The sequence below is a fragment of the Lissotriton helveticus genome, chromosome 9, assembly GCF_964261635.1.
Source record: "Lissotriton helveticus chromosome 9, aLisHel1.1, whole genome shotgun sequence".
Classification (NCBI taxonomy): domain Eukaryota; kingdom Metazoa; phylum Chordata; class Amphibia; order Caudata; family Salamandridae; genus Lissotriton; species Lissotriton helveticus.
The window spans coordinates 544,258,912-544,280,000 of NC_136070.1; the positions used below are offsets into that span (position 1 = coordinate 544,258,912).

The 21,089-nt window shown below is 44.6% G+C and overlaps 1 long non-coding RNA gene across 1 annotated transcript in view; it reads right to left on the reverse strand.

The window, feature by feature from the left end:
- Positions 1-4,801: 4,801 nt before the first annotated feature.
- LOC144781525 (uncharacterized) overlaps positions 4,802-21,089 on the reverse strand; it is a 120,306-nt gene continuing 104,018 nt past the window's right edge. Inside the window, exons 8-9 of the long non-coding RNA XR_013601005.1 lie at positions 14,442-14,558; positions 4,802-4,877 (exon numbers count right to left, since the gene is read on the reverse strand). This is a non-coding gene — a long non-coding RNA (uncharacterized LOC144781525). The remainder of the gene's footprint in view (positions 4,878-14,441; positions 14,559-21,089) is intronic.

The following is a 21,089-nucleotide window of genomic DNA, read 5'->3' on the forward strand; positions in this document are numbered from 1 at the left end:
CCCTCAGACAGCAGTGGTGATAGAGGTGTGGAAGAGGGCAACAAAATCACTGGGGTGGGATACGAAACTTACAGCACAGACGCCCTTGTGGAAAGGTGACTTTCTTCAGGAGGTAGTGAAATTGCGAGACTTCCGCAAATGGAGTCTGATAGGTATAGATACGCTGGGGGATGTATGGAAAAAGGGAGAATTGGTGGACTTCGTAACTTTACAGAAGGAGTTCCACATGGGCAATGGGGAATTCTGCACTATCAACAACTCAAACATGCCATGCACACACACTTGAAGTGGGGGGACCAGCTACCCGAATACGCTCCACTTGAAGACAGACTATTGCTCGACCCTATGATTGACAAAGCTATCTCCCTCACCTATAAAAAGCTGGTCAATAACCTCCCAGACATTTTGGGCCCACTGAGGGAGAAATGGGAGTCAGACCTTGGCCTATTGGAAGATGACGATTGGAATGAGGCTTTGCAGTGTCCCAGAGAAGTGGCAATCTGGCTCGATTCAGGCTGGTACAGCTGCGTATCCTTCATAGGTCCTACACCTCATGGACGCTGCACTACAGGATGGGATTTGCAGCTTCACAATTCTGTCTACGGGGCTGCGGGGAAGAGGGCACCTTCTTCCACATCCTTTGGAACTGCCCCAAAATCCGCGCTTACTGGGTCCAACTGCAGGAAATCATGGAAGAAGTGATTGGGGTGGAGGTACCCCTAGAGGCAAGGTGGCATATCTTAGGGGTGAAGAGTGATGTTACCTGGCCCAAGGGAGACATGGTGTGGCTGGCCCTCGCCTGTATGGTGGCCAAGCGAAACATAGCCCGACTTTGGGGGAGCGACTTGGTGCCAACGGTGGAAGGATGGGAGAGGGACCTAGATTGGTGCCAGAGAGCAGAGAAGGTAATCTATCACAGTCGGGGCTGTCCCAAGAAATGGGAAAAGGTATGGCGGGCATGGAGGCGTTACAGGGGAGACTGACTGAGCACCCCTAATGGTTCACCACTGGGTTAACGGGGACCCGCGTGGAATCCACTCCCTGATACACACCCTTCGCGGGCTCTCGCGAAACCCTACTGCCTGCAAGACCACACACCCACAAGCACACAGGGGAATAGCCCAGTAGTGAAGGGGGGGAAGGAAGGGGAGGGGGGTTCTGGGCCAACATGGGGGGGAAGGATCTGAGTAGAGAGGGTTAGGGAACGCTTTTAGAGGAATTTACATCTTGTACAGGACACACTAGGAGAATAGGCCACCACGGAACTCGTCTAATGATTTTTCGATTTGTATACTGTAAATGTATCAATGAATTCCCACTGCTACCGGATGTGTATTGAAATGGAGATGTTATGTTTTAATAAAAATATAATTTTTTTCAAAGAGTGTGTATCATTAGGTTGTTGTGTCAATTCTCCTGCTGTAAAGATGGTCCCCTCCTGGGTAGCGTGTCCCCCTTTGTGTTCGTTGTGCCTGGTGTTGCTGCTAACTTGTGAACTCAACCCCAACTCCCCACCGACCCCATCTTACCAAGCTGTGGTCTTGTAACTGGCAGCCACCCCAATGCATGGTATGTCTGTCACCTAGCAGTCTCAGGTTCTTGGTGTACCGGCGTTGGTAAATGGAATACTTGGACTCTGTTGTGTGGGGGTGCTACCCACGAGCAATTAATTCAATCCATTATTCGTTTGTCTGTGCTGTCCTCCAGAGCACCCGGGCTCCCATTTTAATGTTGCAGTCCTCAGGGCAAGGTCTCAGATAATCTTCGAAGTGAATTTACGCCCTCCCCTTCTCCTTCCCATTCAGAATCTCCCTCTCGGAATCCATCAGTCTCCCCCGCCAGGGCCTCCCATTAGTTGGTGGTCTCCAGGGAACATTTCTGGTGGATGCCTGCCACCACTCCTGCTCTCTCCTATTATGCTTGATCTTTTGCTGGCGCCATGAGGGGGCGTTGTCGTACCCTAAAAGGTTTCCTGCATTCCTGCCATCCCACAGTCTGGGACGTCTCGCTGCCCTTGGGGCAGTACCTAATTTGAGCTGGTGGTTTCTGGTGCTCGGCACCGGCACTTAATTGTCAACACCGGCGCTTGTGACAGTCTACTACAAGGTGGTACTGTCTGAGATGACCACAACAACAGTCAATTATTAATTCAGTATACATTAAAAATGACTATTACCTGCCTCTCAAGCCATTCCTATAGCTCTGGGGGCCTTGAATAGTCTGAATCGTCACACTTGCAGGAGTGTGATGGTTAGTAGTTGTGTTGTTACTATCATTGGCTGCATGGCAGGGGGAAAGCGTGGTGCAAGTTGCAGTGGTGTCCTGATGAGAGCCCTGGCACTTATACAAATTAACCACTGTCTCAGTGGTCAGATATCCATGTCTCTCCAGCCAGTTCCATACCTCCTTCAATTTGGTGAAGAAGTACGCCTCTCCCAGATCTATTACCCGGAGTTTCGCCGGTAAGAGGGTATGTCGGAGGTCAGACTTCCAGAGGTGTTTTTTAACTCCCATGCTGGCCTCTTTTCGGCATTGTACTATTGTAGTGCAGTCTGGATATATGCTAACATTTGCCACTTCCATCTTCCAGGGAACCTGTGTCCATTCCGCTTGCATGATGGCATCCCTATCTCGGGGCTTGAGAGAAGATGCTGAAGCCAAGCCCGGCGGCAATCGAGATTACTCTGTCCCTGTAGTCCTATGTTTAGTATGCTGGTAGGAATCCACTTGGCATCTATATGGTCCAGTGCATCCTAAAGGTGAAAACCGGTCCCAGTGCCCTGATCAAATAGCGACAAAATAAATGGCAATGAAACATGTCGACCGTTCAGGTTAAAATTGTCTAAACATAAAATTGTTGATTTAAATGAGTACGGGCACAACAAAATTAAAGACAGATGTTTTGTATTTTTCCATTACTCAGTTTTAACCTTTTGGAGTGCCATAAATAGTCTCCTTTCTTAACGGGGGGTCTATAGGGAACATACCATTTGGCTGTGCACAAATACTGCTTTAGTTTACACACGCACCTTATATCCTGCAGTAATTATGAATACATCAAGAATACGAATGAAGGCCTAACCTTGTACCATCTTTCTTCTATGATTTGTAGTCAGACTTGTTCCACAGTAAACCATTTTGAGGTTCCCCCTGTACCTCCGATGTTAGCCACTCTTTCAGAAACAGTGTCGCACTGGGGCCCTTGGCTCTCTCATGAACCTGCACCAGTCAAATGTTGTTGTGGCTGGAGTGGCCCTTGGCTTAATTCTCTTTCTTCGCCAAAATGGCCACCTCCATCACTATCCTCCGTATGCAGGTGGAGATCTCGGTCACTGTGAGCCTGACCTGGGCTAAGGTAGATTCTGCACCAAAAACTCTGTCCACTAGTTCCCTGTGGTCATCCTGCAGGAGGTTCGCCTCCTGAGCCACCGTATTCATTTTGAGCTTCAGGGCTGTTTTAGTCTCCTTTATTGCTGCCAGTATGGTCACTGTGTGTGCCTCCAGTTCCAGGTCAGTGGCCATGGCTGTCCAATCCTTCTTATTGTTTTACGCTTGGGGCAGAGCCTCCTCTGGGTGAGGTCTGGTGGATTTCTGTGGGCCATTGTTATTCCTCTGCATTCCCAGTTTAGTACTCCATCTCCACTACTGCCACTGGGCCGGTATGTGTTTTGGCTCTCTCTCACCCTTATTGGTCCAGTGTATTTCCGCCTGAATCTCCAGGGGCCGCCACGAGCGAGCGCTGTGGTGTCACCCCTCCAGTCCCCCTCAGTGCACTGGGGGGCCTCATCATGGGGCCAGCCAGGTATAGACTCCCACACCCACAATACCCCAGGCAAGTGAGCCCTTGCTGCTCCCCCCTACCTTTGACGCAGATGCTCTTGTGGGTCCCAATTTTTGGGACTTGCAGCGCTACAAGTTGTTTTAGGCCTTATGTTGTGTTGGCCCCTTCAATGTGTCCCTAGTCCACTCTAGTGCCGGTTCCTCCATCCACTTGGCGGCATTGCAATCTGGATTTAGTCTGGTGCCCCTCGTGGACTCTCAGCTATTTACTTGGGGACAGTGGTCGAAGTGGGGGAAAAAAAGTAGCGGAACTGTGGGCTGAGAATCAGAGGGCAGGAATAACCTGTGGATTAGGTCAGTGGGCGGAGTCAGAGGTGTGGCAGAAAGAGCAAAATATCCCAATTTTTAGTATTTGTTTCCCATTTTGCTAATCGGTTACATCTTATTACGTTATTTAATTTAACCAATGGATATACATGTTTATTTAAGGTTGAATATGAGTTATTGATTAAATACATTCACAGAGTGGGATATGTTTCCAATCACAGATTGTCCCAAATATCCTTAAAAGTGATATCGCAAGTCATTTGTCAACCCAGCCGTGGAGTTCCTTTCATCAGCACTTCTCCTCCCTTTTTCCACAACAGCAGTGCAAACATGAATGGCAAAATATTCTAGTTTACAAATGTTTTCCACATAATTATGGCTCTATCATATTTGCGTCAATGTATGTAGGTGGAGAGAGCACTCGAGCTAAACTAAAATTGAAATGTATCTCGATACGTGTGCAATGTTGGAATAATGCCTGCTGTGCATTAATGTAAATAATGAAAGTGGCCTAGCCCCACCCTGGCTGCTAGGACTCCAACATGCATCAACAAATTAAACTATATTCATACTTGTCATAAACATTTTTATTCATGTTTGGTCAATGACTGTTAATTCTTTTTAATCATTTTTGTTCAATGAGCTATTCATGAATCAAAATAATACACAAAGCAAATAAATACATGTTCAAACACTCCAAGTGTGCAAATTTTCTTTTAAACCCAATGCATTTCGGGACACTTGGTCCCTTCGTCAGGGGTTATGAGTTTCTGTTGAAAAGAAAAGGAAACGCTTTCAAACAATGCACATATTAAGTTTTTCATCATTAGATACAAACTGATCAATGATCAAACAGCTCCCAATGTCATTAATCACAAGGAAACTCAATTACATCTATATGCTTGCAATCAAACATTCCATTACAATGTAATTTACCAATCTTGGATATCTACATGTGTGATTTCACATCATATGGCAACTCTAATACACAATAATCTCATCATCTATCGAACAAATGATAGTGACAGTCTCTTTTACATCATGCCCATAGTTCATGTGTGTCTTGTGTATAACATGCCTAATCAATTCCAAAGTTAAACAAGCCTCTTGCAGTGTTACCTAACCTCACAACTTATCAATGTTCAAGTTTCCATGAAGATGATGCTCACCTCAATGATGAACGTGTTTACACATTGATCACCACGGATAGCCTGTGTCCCAACTATCTTGCTCTGCGGGTATTATGAGAGTATAACTCAATCAGTAAACAACTTTCTTAATGGAATAAAATCCACGAAGCTCACAAAAAATATACAGTTGCTTACCTCGCCACAACACCAATAATAGCAACGATACTTCAGTGGGTGACTGACCTCATGCCACTGAGAAATAAAGGGATATCAACATCAATAAACGTCTGTAACCTAGCCACTACCTGATCTTTTAAATGTAAGCTTTAAGTTGCTCACCTGTTTTTCGATCAGTTCGGCACCACGTTTTAAAGTGGAGCGCTGGACGCTGTGAATGCAAATAAAACGCCCATCAAAAACAAGTTTTTCTCCGCGTTGAACCTTAATCTAAAACGGTCTCAATCTGTAGCTCACCAGTGAAAACGCTGACTCCCGAGGTGTACCAACGACAATTGAACGCCGCAAGTGGTACTTGCTCGATAATCTGGAATTTCATTTGAGCAATAGAATGTCTCGCTTCCATCCAATGGACCGCTAGACTGGAGGTGGTGTTTTTGTTGCGAATTCTGCTTTTGTGTTCGGATAATCTGATTTTTATTTTCCTCTCAGTTTTTCCAACATATAAAAGCCCGCAGGGGCATTTGATCATGTAAAGGACATGTTCTGAATTGCAATCAGTGCTGTGTCGCAATTTGATACTGGCCCCCGTTCTGGGGTGTAAGAGAATGTTCCCTAGAATTATGTTATTACAGTTCTTACAATTCCAACATTTCGTTGTACCACTTGATTTATCCCCTTTCTCAGAATTTGTGAACTGCGTGTTTTTATTCAGTATTTCCTTCAAATTCTGTGCCCGAGAGAAGGGGAACAATGGTTTTTCTTTGAACAATGAACCAAAATCAATTTCAGATTCTAAAATTTCCCACCGTTTGGTGATAATGCGTTTAATATCTCTTGATCCAGAAGAATATTTACTGACGAATACCATTCTTTTGGTGAGTTTCTTGGGTTGTTTCACTAACAGATGTTCTCTGGATGTCGTTTTAATTTTAGCTAGTTTTGTATCCAGCAGTTGCTCAGGATAACCTCTCTTTAGGTAGTACATTTTTTGTCTCTGTAATGATTCTTCGCATGCTGATTCTTCCGATGAAATGCGTTTGATTCTTAAAAATTGTGATACGGGCAAATTCTGAATCAATGATGGTGGATGAAAACTTTGATATAATAGCGCGTTATTTTTATCAGTTGGTTTCCTGAACACTCGGTGGCAATCTTCCCTTCCTTGAGTTCGATCAGTACATCCAAAAAAGATAACATATTCCTATTGATAATATATGTAAATTGAATCCGAGGATCTACTAAATTCAAAGTGTGAATGTTAGCCACTAATGACTCTTCTGGTTTCTTCCATATTAGGAAAATGTCATCAATGAACCTTCGAAAAAATACCAGACCTTCTTGCCATGTCCTGTCTGATAAGATGAAATCATTTTCGAATTTAGCCATGAATGTATTGGCATAGGCAGGTGCTCCGGGAAAACCCATGGAGGTCCCGTTCAGTTGTATGTAATATTTGTCTTTCCATGTGAAATAACTATTTTGTAGACAAAATTCCAATAGTTGTAGGATAAAACATTTTGGTGTATTTATGTTGTCATCTTGCAGAAGGGCCCATTCAACAGCTTCAAGCCCATTGGCGTGTGGTATTGATGTGTAAAGTGCAACTACGTCAATAGTGCACATGATCCAATCTTCAAACTCTTCGATTTTAAGAGTTGATAAACTTCTTAAAAAGTCTGATGTGTCCTCAACATAAGTGGTCCATTTTTTTACGAATGGTTGTAGATAGCTATCAATGTAGCGTCCCAGATTTTCGAAAAGGGACTCACACCCTGACACTATAGGTCGAAAAGGAGGATCTTCCAAATTTTTCTGTATCTTTGGCAGGAAGTATATCCTGGGTCTCCTAGGGAACGATTGTAATAAGTATTTCCTGGTATTGGTGTCAATCCAGTTAAGTTTTTCCGCCTGATCAAGCATTTTATTCAAAGTGTCAGATATTTCAAATGTCGGATCTTTATCCAGAATGCCGTAGATGGTTTGATCAGATACATGTTCCGTTCCTTTCAGCATATAGAATTCTGTATCCATCATAACAAGTCCTCCCCCTTTGTCCGCCTTTTGGAATACAACAGTCTCATTTTTAGCCAATGTCTTAAGTGCACTGTACTCAGCTCTACTCAGATTTTTGTATGTTTTTTTGTATGTGACCTTGTTCAAATCTGCTTTCACTAGAGTTTCAAAAGTATCAAGAGTTTTATGCGACACAGGTGCTAGAAAAGTACTCTTTGGTTTAAAACTTTGGGAGGTGTCTTCTCTAGTCTCGATAGGGCAAATGAAAGTGAAGAAATTATGTAGCCGTAGGACCCTCATGAACTTGAAAAATGCCACTTCAGTCTCTAGTTCTGTTGTATGGTAAGTACTCATGAAAGATGTTCCTTTGTTAAGCACTTTTTCTTCGAATTTTGTCAGCTGTGTATGAGAAATATTCACTATGAGACTTTAGTCTGGCTTCTCAGTCCTTTTTTCTTCTCTTTTTCTTTTTCCTTTTCCTCCTCTGGTCTTTTTTCTTGGGGTTTTGATGTTGTAAGGTCTGGTGGTCGACCTTGTTCCCCGCCTTTCTCTAAAAAAGACATATCTGCTACAGATCCGGAAGAAGTTGTCGCAGTTTTTTTGGTAATATTTTTGTTCATCAAAGATTGATGGGCCGGTGGTCTAGGTTGATGTTGATATCCCTTTATTTATCAGTGGCATGAGGTCAGTCACCCACTGAAGTATCGTTGCTATTATTGGTGTTGTAGTGAGGTAAGCGACTGCATATTTTTTATGAGCTTCGTGGATTTTAATCCATTAAGAAAGTTGTTTACTGATTGAGTTATACTCTCATAATACCCGCAGAGCAAGATAGTTGGGACACAGGCTATCCGTGGTGATCAATGTGTAAACACGTTCAACATTGAGGTGAGCATCATCTTCATGGAAACTTGAACATTGATAAGTTGTGAGGTTAGGTAACACTGCAAGAGGCTTGTTTAACTTTGGAATTGATTAGGCATGTTATACACATGACACACATGAACTATGGGCATTATGTAAAAGAGAATGTCACTATCATTTGTTCGATAGATGATGAGAATATTGTGTATTAGAGTTGCCATATTATGTGGAATTTAAAATGTAATACCATGGTTGGGTGTTCTCTTTAATAATCAGAATTGATTTCTACACAAATGAACCTTTTTTGCAACATTAGGATAATCAAAGACTGGGGGAAAACGTTCTAATTTATACCTTGCAGTTTGTATGCATCTCTTACATGACAGTTAATAGCTCACTGTTCTATGTTAGGATGTTAACATATTAACTGCAAGTAACAATAGGGCCTCTCTGACAAAAGCAGTAACCCACTGACCTACATTATGTGCACTTTGTAATCTGCATGGTACATGTTCTTAGCAGCAGGCAGATTAACCCTCTACGCTTCCTTTCCATGAGTCAAAATGTCCACTAGACAAAACACCACCTCTCTCTCCTAAGAACATTAATCACTGGAGTTATCATGACATTTTTATTGTTGCCGAAAATTGTTGGAGGTCAGGAAGGAGGCAGCAAGTGCTTTTAAAACCATATTATACTTGTAAACACGACGCCCCCACCTGAAGTCAGCACCAGCCACGGTCTGTGCAGGTAACAGCAGTGAGGCGGGTAAGGGGGGATTTCGAGGGACGATGCTGAAAGAAAATTAATTATTTATTTTATTTTCCCTCAGCATCATCCTTCGAAATCCCCTCTTACCCAGCACCTCTGCCCCACCGCTGTTACCTGCACGGACTGTGGCTGGGCACCGCCTGGTGTGGTCGCACTGCCCTAGAGCCACCCTGCTCTAGGGTCCTGTGACCTCAGTGACAGAGTCACTGTCACACTATGGTGTGCTACTTCAAAGGCCTGCCTGCAAGACTGGAGGTGAATTTCAGAATGAATCGCGGCCAACAGGCCTTCAAGGTTAACCCACACTTGCCACTGCTAGGGTCCACCTGCTGGTGCTAAGACACCTGGGCTTTTAAGATCTTCCTTCTAGGTCTAGCATGGGAAAGTGCTCCCTCGGGGGGTGGTCTGGTGGACTGGGGACTAGTCATGAAGGCTGAACCTGGTTCCCCAGTTTCAAATTCAGCAGCTCTGACCATAGTGCCACATCCTCTCCCCAACTGAACACCAAACTGCCCCACTGAGAGAAACTTGCACTGCACTGACCCGCTATAAACACCTGGATTTGACTCAAGTCAAATTACGCACTAGACAAGAGCAATATGCTGCATAAAAAAGTTACATTAAAACGCAATCGGTCTCACATTGGGACCTTGTATGTATTTAGCTATGCAGCACATTAGCCTGGGTGTCGAAATATCTACTGTTCTTTAACATGGAGGGAAAGTAACCACCAAACTGCGTGACACGGCAGGTGTGGGAATACATGGAGAGAAATATTTCCTTTCAGATGGAAATGGTATAGTTCAAAGCTCTGTTTTCAATATAAAATCAGGGTCTTCGGAGGTCATATTACTCAAAATACAAGATTTGAACAAAATATTATTGTCTACGGGTGCTCATGGAAGACAATTTCTATGGACTGGAATCTAGAGAATGCTAAAGTGATTCTGGTATTTTACTGACCTCAGCTGGTCGTTTTCTATCAGGAAAGTTAAATAGAGGCAGTTGCCAGAAAGAGAAAAAAAGAAAGTCTCTCGGCAAAAAACTATTCTGGTATTTTACTGACCTCTGCTGGTCGTTTTCTATCAAGACAGTTAAATAGAGGCAGTTGAACAGAAAAAAAAGTCCCTAAGCGAAAGCAGACAAGTCCTGGGGCTGATCTCCAGAGCCCACAAAGTACATACACATATAAGTATATAATAAGTATATACAAAACCTAAACCTAAATAGCAAACACTCATTGGGAATTCAAGATTAAGTAAAGGAAGTGAAATGTGAGAAGGAACAACATGGTTAACTTTTTCTCTTTACACTAATAATCAGAAATTAGTGTGTGCTTTTGCCTGAAAAGTTAAGGCCATGACTACAGGGCCCAGAAGGGACCCGTTTCAATGCCTATTGCTTATATCCATACAAAATGTAAGCAGTAGGGTTGAAAAAGACCACATTCGTGAACACACAGCCGCTGTACACATTTTGTTTTCCAATTCACCCATCAAGCAGGTATTCAGTACCTCCAGGAATAGTGCATTTTCCCACCCAGGAAAACAATTTTGTTCAAAGAGAGACAAGAAAACAAAAGTAGCGCTTCACTGGCAAACACTTTAAACACTGTAAAGTGGCGCTAATATGTTTAAGTGTGAATAAATCAGTATGGCCACCTTCCAACCACTCTGTCTTGCTTTAGTTATACTGCTGTCAGATGGGAGTCCTGTCTATCCTGCTACCCATTTCAATACCTAAGTTTTTCATATTTGCAATGTTTTATTTCTCTCCACCCCCGAGACTGCACTTAGAAGTTGAAAAATGTCAGAAAAAGATGATGTTCCCAGCAAAAGTGTTTTTCTTTTTTGGGTCCATTTCACAGAGGAGAAAATAAACGAAAGGAGGAAAGAGAAGGTAATGCCTGTTTCTTGAAGTCTCGTTTTTCACTAAATGAGGAGGAGCGAGAGAGAAAGAGAGGGAAGAGGGGGAACAAAGAGAGGGGGAGCATCATCCAGCCACAGGAGAACTGGACACTGTCCTCGTATTCTCTGGGCACGAATGAAAAGACCGAGTCCTTTTTAGGTTTCGCCTGGCGTCCGCTGCGCAGCAGCGTTCGCGCAGGCGAAATCTTATGTTAGAACAGTATGGGGGCTTTGTCCCGCCTGCTCTTCCATTGGCTAGCTCCATAAATGGAGGCTAGCCATTGGAAGAGAGATCTGTCCGTCATTGCCGGAGCAGATTCGTGGGCGTTCCGGCGATTTTTTTCGCTCTCCGCCCCTTTGTGACATCATTCCGGCGGTGGGCGGATTTTTTATTTTTTTTGTCTCGGCATGTTTTTGTTATTTTCGTCCTGCCTTTTGCAGGAGTGGGCTGCGCTTTGTTTCCTGTCGTCTCCGTGTGCGTGGCTGCTCAGATGGTGAAATGCGGTGCCCTAACACTCTGAGTGCAGTAAAGTTGTGCGTCCTCCATGTTTTGAGGGGGTCCCCGGATGTCTTTAGTCTTCGGGCATCGGTTTGTTGGGATCCTGCTGCCTTTGTGTCCACCACAGGAAACCCCCGAGGGTGGGCCGTTGTCATGGAGACTAATCTGACGAGTGGGACAAAAGTCGAAAGCACATGCTGGGAACTCACGTGAACCCAAGAAGAAGTCACCATGTCAATGTCTATACTTCATGATGGTTGAAATACAAGAAGCGCCCACGCCCGAGGTACCCCTGCTTGCTTGCATTCACTGTAGACACGAGGAGAAAGTGATTGCAAGTGTAGCTAACAAGCGGGAGATTTAGAGGTGAGAAGTAGGGCAGACGATTCAAAAACATGTCAAGGTATCAAAGAATGAATACTTTGCAAACAATGTGCCGGGGAATCAAAAGTACAGAGAACAGACGCTTGGCACAAAAAAGGCATCAGACCTGTTGGGTTTTCCACTTTGCGTGCTGGACCCGCTAGTCCTGTATTTAAAATGGACGGCAGAAGTGAATGCCTTAAAGAAACAGGACTGATGTGTTTATAGGTAGAAGTAGGGCCCTTCATAGCGAGGGTTGCGCCAGCCAGGAAGCTGAGGAAGCCTCCTGCAGCTAGAGAAGCAAGGAACCGTCTCCTCCTCCCCCTTGCTTCCATCTCACCTCTATCCTACACAGACGGAGCCCTCCTCCCCCCCGCCAGGCTCTCTGCCCTCCTCCCGGGCTCTCTGCCTTTGTCAAGGGTTCCCAGGGCTCACATTACTTCGGGGACCGCTCTTTCCCTCCCTGTCAGCATGGCATTGCCAAGCTGCTGGTGAACCCCCCCGGCCTCCTCCCTGGGACGGACCCCCGCCCCTGAGCGGCGGGACGCCTACCAGGCCTCTTGTGTCATCGGCACTGGCATGAATAGCGCCTTTCTTCCGTGCCCTGCTCCCGCGGGCGCTGCCAGTGATAACGCGTCTCCAGCTGGAAGCGGGGCATTGTCCTGGGACCGTCCGGCCACAAGTGTGTGAGGGATACTGGCGCGCTGAGCAGGACAACCGCCTCGGCAAAGTGAACCTGGCGTCAGTGTTGTGCAGGCTCCTAGAATCACGTGGCGCACAAACTAACACACATGCAGACCAGCAGGGCACAATACAGGCACACGTGTAGACAAGCAGGGCACCCTACAGACACACAAGCAGGGCACCCTACAGACACACAAGCAGGGCACCCTACAGGCAGACAAGCATGGCACCCTGCAGTCAGACAAGCAGGGCACCATACAGGCAGACAAGCAGGGCACCATACAGGCAGACAAGCAGGGCACCATACAGACAGACAAGCAGGGCACCATACAGGCAGGGTAGCCTCTGGTGGCACCTCTGCTATATCTTGCTGTGGCTCTGCACTGAAATAATGTCCCTCCTCTGGGGCTTCCAAACCAGCTGCCTCTTTGTCATCTGAAGTCTCTTTGGGGGCTTTGCTAAAAGGGTCAGACTGACGAGTGCATACTGCCTCATCCTGCTCTTACAAAAAGGCCAGACAAAGAAACCTCCTTCTAAAATAGGTTGGTGATACATGTGGCTGGAATATGTTAACTCACCCCCCTCACCCGCCCTCACCCTCACACACCCTCACCCCGCCTCATCCCCCCTCACCCCCTCACACTCCCTCACCCTCACACCCCCACCCTCACACGCCCTCACACACACTCACCCTCACACACCCTCACCTTCACACTCCCTCGCCCTCACTCACCTCACCCTCACAACCCCTCACCCCCTCACACCCCCTCACCCTCACACACCCTCACCCTCACACACCCTCACCCTCACACACCCTCACTCACCCCCCTCACCCCCCTCACCCTCACCCTCACACACACTCACCCTCAAACACCCCCACCCTCACACACCCCCACCCTCACACACCCTCTCACCCTCACCCTCACACCCCCTGTGTTTGTGGCTCTGTGTGTGTTTGTGGCTCTGTGTGTGGCTCTGTGTGTGTGTGGCTCTGTGTGTGTGTGTGACTCTGTGTGTGTGGATCTGTGTGTGTGGCTCTGTGTGTGTGTGTGTGTGGGGTGCAAATGCAATAGGTCTTGCATTTGCAAGAGATTAAGCTATTGGCATTGTAAATGACAATGCCATTTATTTATTTGTTTTCAAAACCAACACATAAATAACAATTTTGTCATTTACAATGCCAATAACTTTTGCAAAGGCGAGACCAATGCATTGTAAATGCTTGTTCTTCTCTGCCGTTCCGCCCGTCCCCAAAAGCAGAGCCTTAATTATCGGCCTTGGTGGTTTCCACTGTCCAGAAGGCATGTTTAAAATAAGAAAGTAGGGGAACGGACTCTATGAAATTAAAGAAGTAGGGGCACGCCCTGCCCTGCCGATCCTGCCCACTTCGCCCACTGGTTGGGGATGGAGAAGATGGAAGGTCAGACCACTGTGGGTAATTTGGGCTGGCCAGTGTATACCATGCCCCGGCTCACTGAGTTTGCTGCTCTCCGGGCAGTTGCTGATGTTCTGTGGGCTATCCAGTGGTCACAGATGCCGACAGGCTCACTGGACCCTCAGCCCTGCACCCTAGGTTCTTTGCGCACTACATGTTGGTGGTGGCTGCACTGGGCCTCTCCCTCTGGGTTCCTTGCAGCTGCAGGTATCAGCGAGCCCCCAGGGCTCAGCAATTATTCAGCCAACTACATGCAGCCTCAGGCCACCCCCCCCACAAGTATTTCCACTGTTGATGGTGTTCATATGACTTTGGATTCCAGATTTTGCTTCATCGAACACTATTGTGCACTTGCTCGCTCACCAAGGATCGTCACACGGTTATGTACAAGTTAACGTTAAAGATGATTGATCTCATATTACCTGCCTTCTCTCAAATGTATTAAAAAATATTCAACTGCTTTTCATCGAGCACAACAATGTGCTTACCTATGATGTGGACTACTTCAGCCAACGACCTCATTATTCCTCTCCGCGTCACCACACAGGGCTCTTCTGAGTGAGTGGCGTATCCGTGTTTTTCTTCATTTCAGTATGCAGCCTAGCCTAGATAAACAAATGAGGTTATCAGCTTATGCACATCAAACACATATAGCAGACTTTCTCTCACCATCTACTACACAGCCGCCTGTTACACACAAGAGCAATTGTGTCCTGCGAAAGTGACATCACCACTGCATCTCACAAGTTTTCACTTATTTAACGCCTCGTTTTATTTAGGACTGCTCAGAATTTGTAAGCTACTTCAATCACAGAGAGACCATTTTTTTGCATTTTCTTGATCTTGTATTGTTGAAATACTAGCTCAGTGTGACTTTCTAAAGTCTGGTACCGTCATGGCTATCAGTTCAGTCTTGAACCAGCCTTCTGTAAATTTACAAAACACTGGCAAAACTTCATTGAAGTGGTAGCAATGATATAACAGCTTAGAGAATTATATTTTTTTGTAATTGATCAAAAAACTTAACAGCAGAAAGAAAGAAAGCTCTTTTATTTAGTTTGTTAGGGGATGCAGGCCAGGAACTATTTTATAATCTTCCCAAAATCGAATCTCCACAAGGGCAAAACATTCCTTGGGACGAGTTTCAAACCTACTGCCATGGTTGAAAGACAGTTTCTGCAAGAGGAAACTGTTAATGTATGAATCAGTTGGGAATAACATTTCTACTTTCAGAATTCTAGAGGCTAAATGTGAATGTGCGTTCAATATCAATACACAGTTGACATTGTTTTGTAATTATGTATAAAATATTCATGGAGCTTGTAAAAACCCTGCTCCAGAAAATGTTCTTGATATTGCCAAAAGTACTGAATATTCTTAAGTTACTCCAAAGACAAGTTATCAATATATGACTCTGTGGCTACTAATGTCGCTTAACCCTACGACACCCAGCTTATCCTCTCCCTCACCAATGAACCCAACATCACCAAACACAACTTCCAAAGGGATGAAAGCTGTTGTCACCTGGATGAAGAACAGCTACCTGAAACTCAATTCCTAAAAAACAGAAGTCCTCATCCTTGGCACCACCCCCTCCGCATGGGACAACTCCTGGTGGCTCCCCGCCCTCGGAAATCCCCCCAACCCGACGGACCACTCATGAAACTTCGGAATCATACTGGACGCATCGCTCACAATGAACCGCCAGACAGTGCTTAATTGAGCCGAAGCTTTCCAGTGAGTGCTAAGCACCGGCACTTAATTTGTTTCTGGTGCTCGGCCCTGGCACCTAATTGTCAAACCATAATTAGAACAGTCCACCACATGGTGGCGCTGCTCATCTAATTTAGAGATGAGCAGAACAACTGTAGTTTAGAAATACAATTTACATTAAAATTGCAAATATCTGCCTCCCCAGTCATTTCTTTAGCTTTGGGAACCTGGAATAATCTGAACTGTCGCATTTACATGCGATAGAGATGGTTAGTAGCTGTTTTGGCAGCGATGACAAGGGCGATGGGTGGTGCAAGCTGCAGTGGCCTCATGGTCAGAGCCCTGGCACTTAATATCTTACAAATTAACCACTGCCACCAGTTCAACTCCGTATCATCGACCCGTTTCAACACTCTCTGTATGCTTTGAAAGACATTCAAATGGATCTCATCTGAATCCAGAAAAACTGTCATACACACTCTCATCAGTAACAGACTGGACTACGGCAACGCTCTCAAGGCCAGAATCAACAAGATCCTCCTTTGCAGACTACAAACTGTCTAGTACGCCGCAGCTAGACTGATCCACGACATCCCCGCTGCAGCTACATCACCCAACACCTCCGCGAGCTCCACTGGCTCCCAGTCGAAAGAAGAATAACTTTCAAACTCCTCACCTACGCATACAAGGACCTCCACAACATCGGCCCAACGTACCTGAACAACCCCCTTTCATTCCACGCACCGAAAAGACACCTCCGATCAGCCAACCTCTCTATGACCACGGTTCCACGCATCTACAAGGCCAGAACGGGAGGAAGAGCCTTCTCTTACATCACAGCCAAGCCGCACTGCACCAGTTCAGGAAGGACCTCAAAGACCTGGCTCTTCGGATGACCCCAGCATTCAACCGAGCCGCCCCCCCCAGCACCTTGAGTCCCTCACAGGTGAGTGCTGCACCTTACCAATCCTGATTGATTAATTGATTGAGTGTCAATTGTAGTAAATCTGCCTTGTCTGCATGGTCATCCTAGATGTTTCACCTTTTGCTGGACCCTGTACCTTTACTGCTGTTAGACCTCGGTGCACTTTAAAATTGCTAAACGGGTAAAGTGCATTTGCTCCTCCTTTAAACATGGCCAAATGGGCATGTTCCAATAGATATATTTAATTTAACTATAAGTTCCTAGTATATAATTTAAAATGTACCCAGGGCCTGTAAATAAATTGTCACGAGTAGATTGCAGCACCTATTGTGTCGTCCACTATTTATTTATTTATGCGATTTTATATAGCGCGAACTTTACCCGAAGGTGTCAGAGCGCTTTACATAGGACCCAGTTACAACCATAAGGACTGATGGTTACATTCGGAAGAACAGATTTGCACATTTTTGACTTACATAAGAACCAGTTGAAAACATACGGACTTAGGATTACATGCGTACACAAGGAAGATACACAAATGGATATATTCTAGGCCTATACTAGTAATCTCTATCAACATAGGGAGGGGATACACATGGATATACTCTAACAGTCACAAAGGGGACTAGTCGTTAGAGTTATCTCTATATACATAGGGAAGGGATATGACTGGATATACTCTAAGAGTCACATAGGAATGGTGGAGAGCACAACGGTCTACAGCATATACTAGTGATTAGAGCTATCTCTATATACATAGGGAAGGGAAGGACTGGAAATACTCTAAGAGAGGGCAGGCACGTGAGATAACGAACTTTACCCGAAGGTGTCAGAGCGCTTTACATAGGATCCAGTGGAAAACATAAGGACTGACGGTTACATGCGTAAAATGATTGCAAAAATTTTGCATTACAAAAGAACCAGTTAAAAACATACAGACTTAGGATTACATGCGTTACAAAAAGGTATACAAATGAATATACTCTAGGCCTCAACTAGTAATATCTCTATCAACATAGGGAGTGTAAAACATAGCGTTAGGACTTTCACTGTTGACTGTAGCAGTGTAAAAGTTACAATTTTACTAGTCATAATAAAGCCTTTTGACATGTCAAAACTTCGCTTTTAAATATTAATAAGCCACCCTTATGTAGGCAGGGTGCATGGTATTTAAAAGTAGGACACGTAGAAAAGTTATGCTAATATGCCCTTACAGTGTCTAAACACCAAAAGCTAATTTTCACTGTGGCAGGCCTAGCTGTCCTATATAGAAAACCAGAGTACAGATTAAAATACTAATATCGTATCTCAAAAATGGGACGAGCTAGAAAAACTATTAAACAACAATTTAGTTTATAAAACCAATGCAGTGGTGAAGTCCATTTTCTAACAAATATTAAGAGAGTTCAGAAAGTTAGTTTTTCCTTGCCTAATGTTCCTGGAGGCTCAATTTGCATTTGCTCATCCACTTCTGCCAGCCAGCAATTAGCATTTGAATAACTATGACTAAGGTGTAGAGTACCTCCCAGAAGCAAACAATAGGCTTACCTGAATGATCAGAGAAGGCTCATCTGAACCTGAGAGAAATGCAGGGTGGGGCTGTGACAAGCCTTTGAGAAATTACAGTGCCAAATCCTGGTTTAATGCCAAATTATGATTGACAGGTCTTCTGAGTTTACATAAAACACAGGTGGGACTCTTGAAAGGAAGGGAAACATGATGTCAAAATAGTCCTTGCATATCCACAGTCTGGTTATTGGAAAACCCTGCTTTATTCCACCAGACTTCTGTCTCTGGGTTCATTGTGGGGGCTACTTCAAACTCTATTTTGGTCTTAGATGCGGAAGGACGTTAAGATTAAGTGTAGTGTGGCCGAAGATTTTTGCCATCTTTGAAATGCCCAACGTGGGTACGATCCGTGAACTTTTACCTCATTGGTTAGGGCGTGCCCGGGAGCCATTCACACCAAATAGCTCATGCCAGGCATATATGTGGCACCTCCAGGTGCCCACTTTGGAACACTTCTGGACATGAGGAATATCACGACAGGACTTAACCGGCTGGCTGTGGCCCAAGAGGACCTCTTAAAGGACAGGTCCAGTTCCCTCTGGTACAGAGGACAGAGAAGTGGACTGCAATGTTCATAAGTTTGACCTCCTGTTAAAGCTACAGTGACGCAATAAGATACAAGAGGCCTTTTCCTCTAGCTAACCAGTGGCAACTGGACAAGGACCTGCCCATGCTGTTAGCCTCTGCTTGACACACACCAATTGAGTTCCTAAGTGCATCTGCCTGAGAACCTGGGGGCAATAAAAGTGTAGCCTTATGCTGTGGTGGATTGAGACTTAAGGGACTGAAGTCATAAGGTTAAAATCTTTGACCAGGACAAACCTGGTTGGTGTATCCGACCTGCATAGTGTGACTCGGCACTTATGGTTTTCTTTCCCATGTTTATGGTAATTGTATATTTATTTTCTCATTTTTGGGAAAGGGGAGATGTTGTATCTTGTGTTTCTGTTTACTTGCATATTATTGCTATTCTGGTATGCTTTCTTTATTTGTTATATTTCTATTGTATAATGCTTCTGGGGAATAGAATGAAACTGCTGCTCGAGATGTCTCAAGGGGATTCAGACTTGGATCTCTCTGGAGACGGCTTAAGTAGAGATTGATGCGTCCCCACATATTTCTGGAATGAAGGCTGAACCTAATTCTTTTGAATTGTGCTTCCCTTTTTAAGAGCGCGACCACACAGCATGGTTATGAGGCAAGAACATTTTTAAGCTGGTTGCTTGTAAGAGCCAGAATTATGTTTAAGGTAGTATGTCTGGCTTTTACGTGCCTTCACCATCTTGCCCCTTGTCATCAAGCATCAACTGGTTAGTTTAAACCAAACATGATCCTATGGGGTAACGTGGGGGGATTTGGATCTGCAACGCCATTTAAACTTAACTCCAAAGGAAAAATTCAAGTGACAGCCCATTTTGGGTTAATCTGTAATAGTTGTCCTATTCATATCAGGGTGGATAGCCGAAAACACACTTGTGTTATTTATTTGGTTATTCATAGAACTTCTATAATGCAGACATAGCCACATGGGCAGCAGAGGTCTATACTACCAGTAATGTAACATTTGGTATAGTTAATAGCGGGTGTCATCTGAGGAGCAGGAAACACATGATATCACTGGAGATACAAGATAAAGGGCAATGGATAGTGAGTCGGACTGGTAGAATCTGTAAAAGTGGGTTTTAGGTCCCTTCTGAATTCAGGGAGGTTTAAGTTCACTCCAAAATTATGCGGTAACATGTTCCATCATCTAGACATCAGGCAGGAGAATGCCTGATTCATGTTTTGGGGTTTTTTGGTGGAGGTATCTTTAGTGTTAGCTGGGTGTGGTGTTTTCCCTTACCCTATCTCCAATGCTTGACACGTCTCCTCTTGCAGGGGTTTCCAATTGTAGAACCCGTTTCTCCTGTTGTATATCCAACATGAGTCCCTGTGGATGGGATGTCTGCATTAAAGCTGGGGTTACTTACCACTATCTCTGTGTCCAACAGTTGCTTTTACACTGCCGACGAAGACGGCGTGCAAATTCACACCCCAACAAGGTGAGTGATCGAGTAGATGGATGCAGGTGATGGGCTTTGGTCTCACGCGTGATTCTTCCTTTACCATTGTCCTACCTGAACCATGCATTTGTTCTATTCTCTGTACCTTAATCCTTGTTCTGCATTTGATTAAAACTTAAAAGGTGAAAGAGTGTGGTGTTCCCCCTTACTCCTACTCCCATGCCTAACAAGTCTCCTCTCGCAGGGTATTCCAATTATAGCACCCTAGTTGTATGCCCATGGTTCTGTAGGGCAGTAGCAGCCGCAGTGACCAGTGGATGGGGTGTTTGCATTGAAGCTGGGCCTACTTGACAATATCTGGGTCCAATTGCTTTTACAGTGGGTCTTGTTCCTTGGTACTTTAAGCATCCTGTGGTATATTTTAAATTTAAAAAAAAGAACTGGCTGGTAATTCAGAGCTTTCAGGACGAGCTGGTGTAGATCTCTTAGGAGTGGGGTAATATGGTCTGATTTCTTAGTTCCAGTGATTAACCGGTTTGCTAAATGAAGGTTCGCCTTGAGTAAGGAAGTGAAGGATTTCGAAACACCTGCAAGAACATCATTGCCTCTACCAAAAAGAAAGTGCATTCAAACGTGAACTGCTTAGCTGAAATCCGGTAAAGAAATTGAGAAATTGAGGGTTTCAGTATTCTCATTAGATATGGTTGAAATTGTACATTTCTGTCAATTAAGTGATGTGTTTCGGCATCTTCAAACATTATCTTCAGACGTTGTATGTTATGATAAGGTTTACTGGGTAAATAATGAATTTAGTTGCAATAACGTATATGCATGATTTTTACTATTTCTGAATACTACTGTTGAACAGTATTCAATAAAATTCAATTAAGAAAACATTATTTGATATCTGATTGCCTTATAGATGT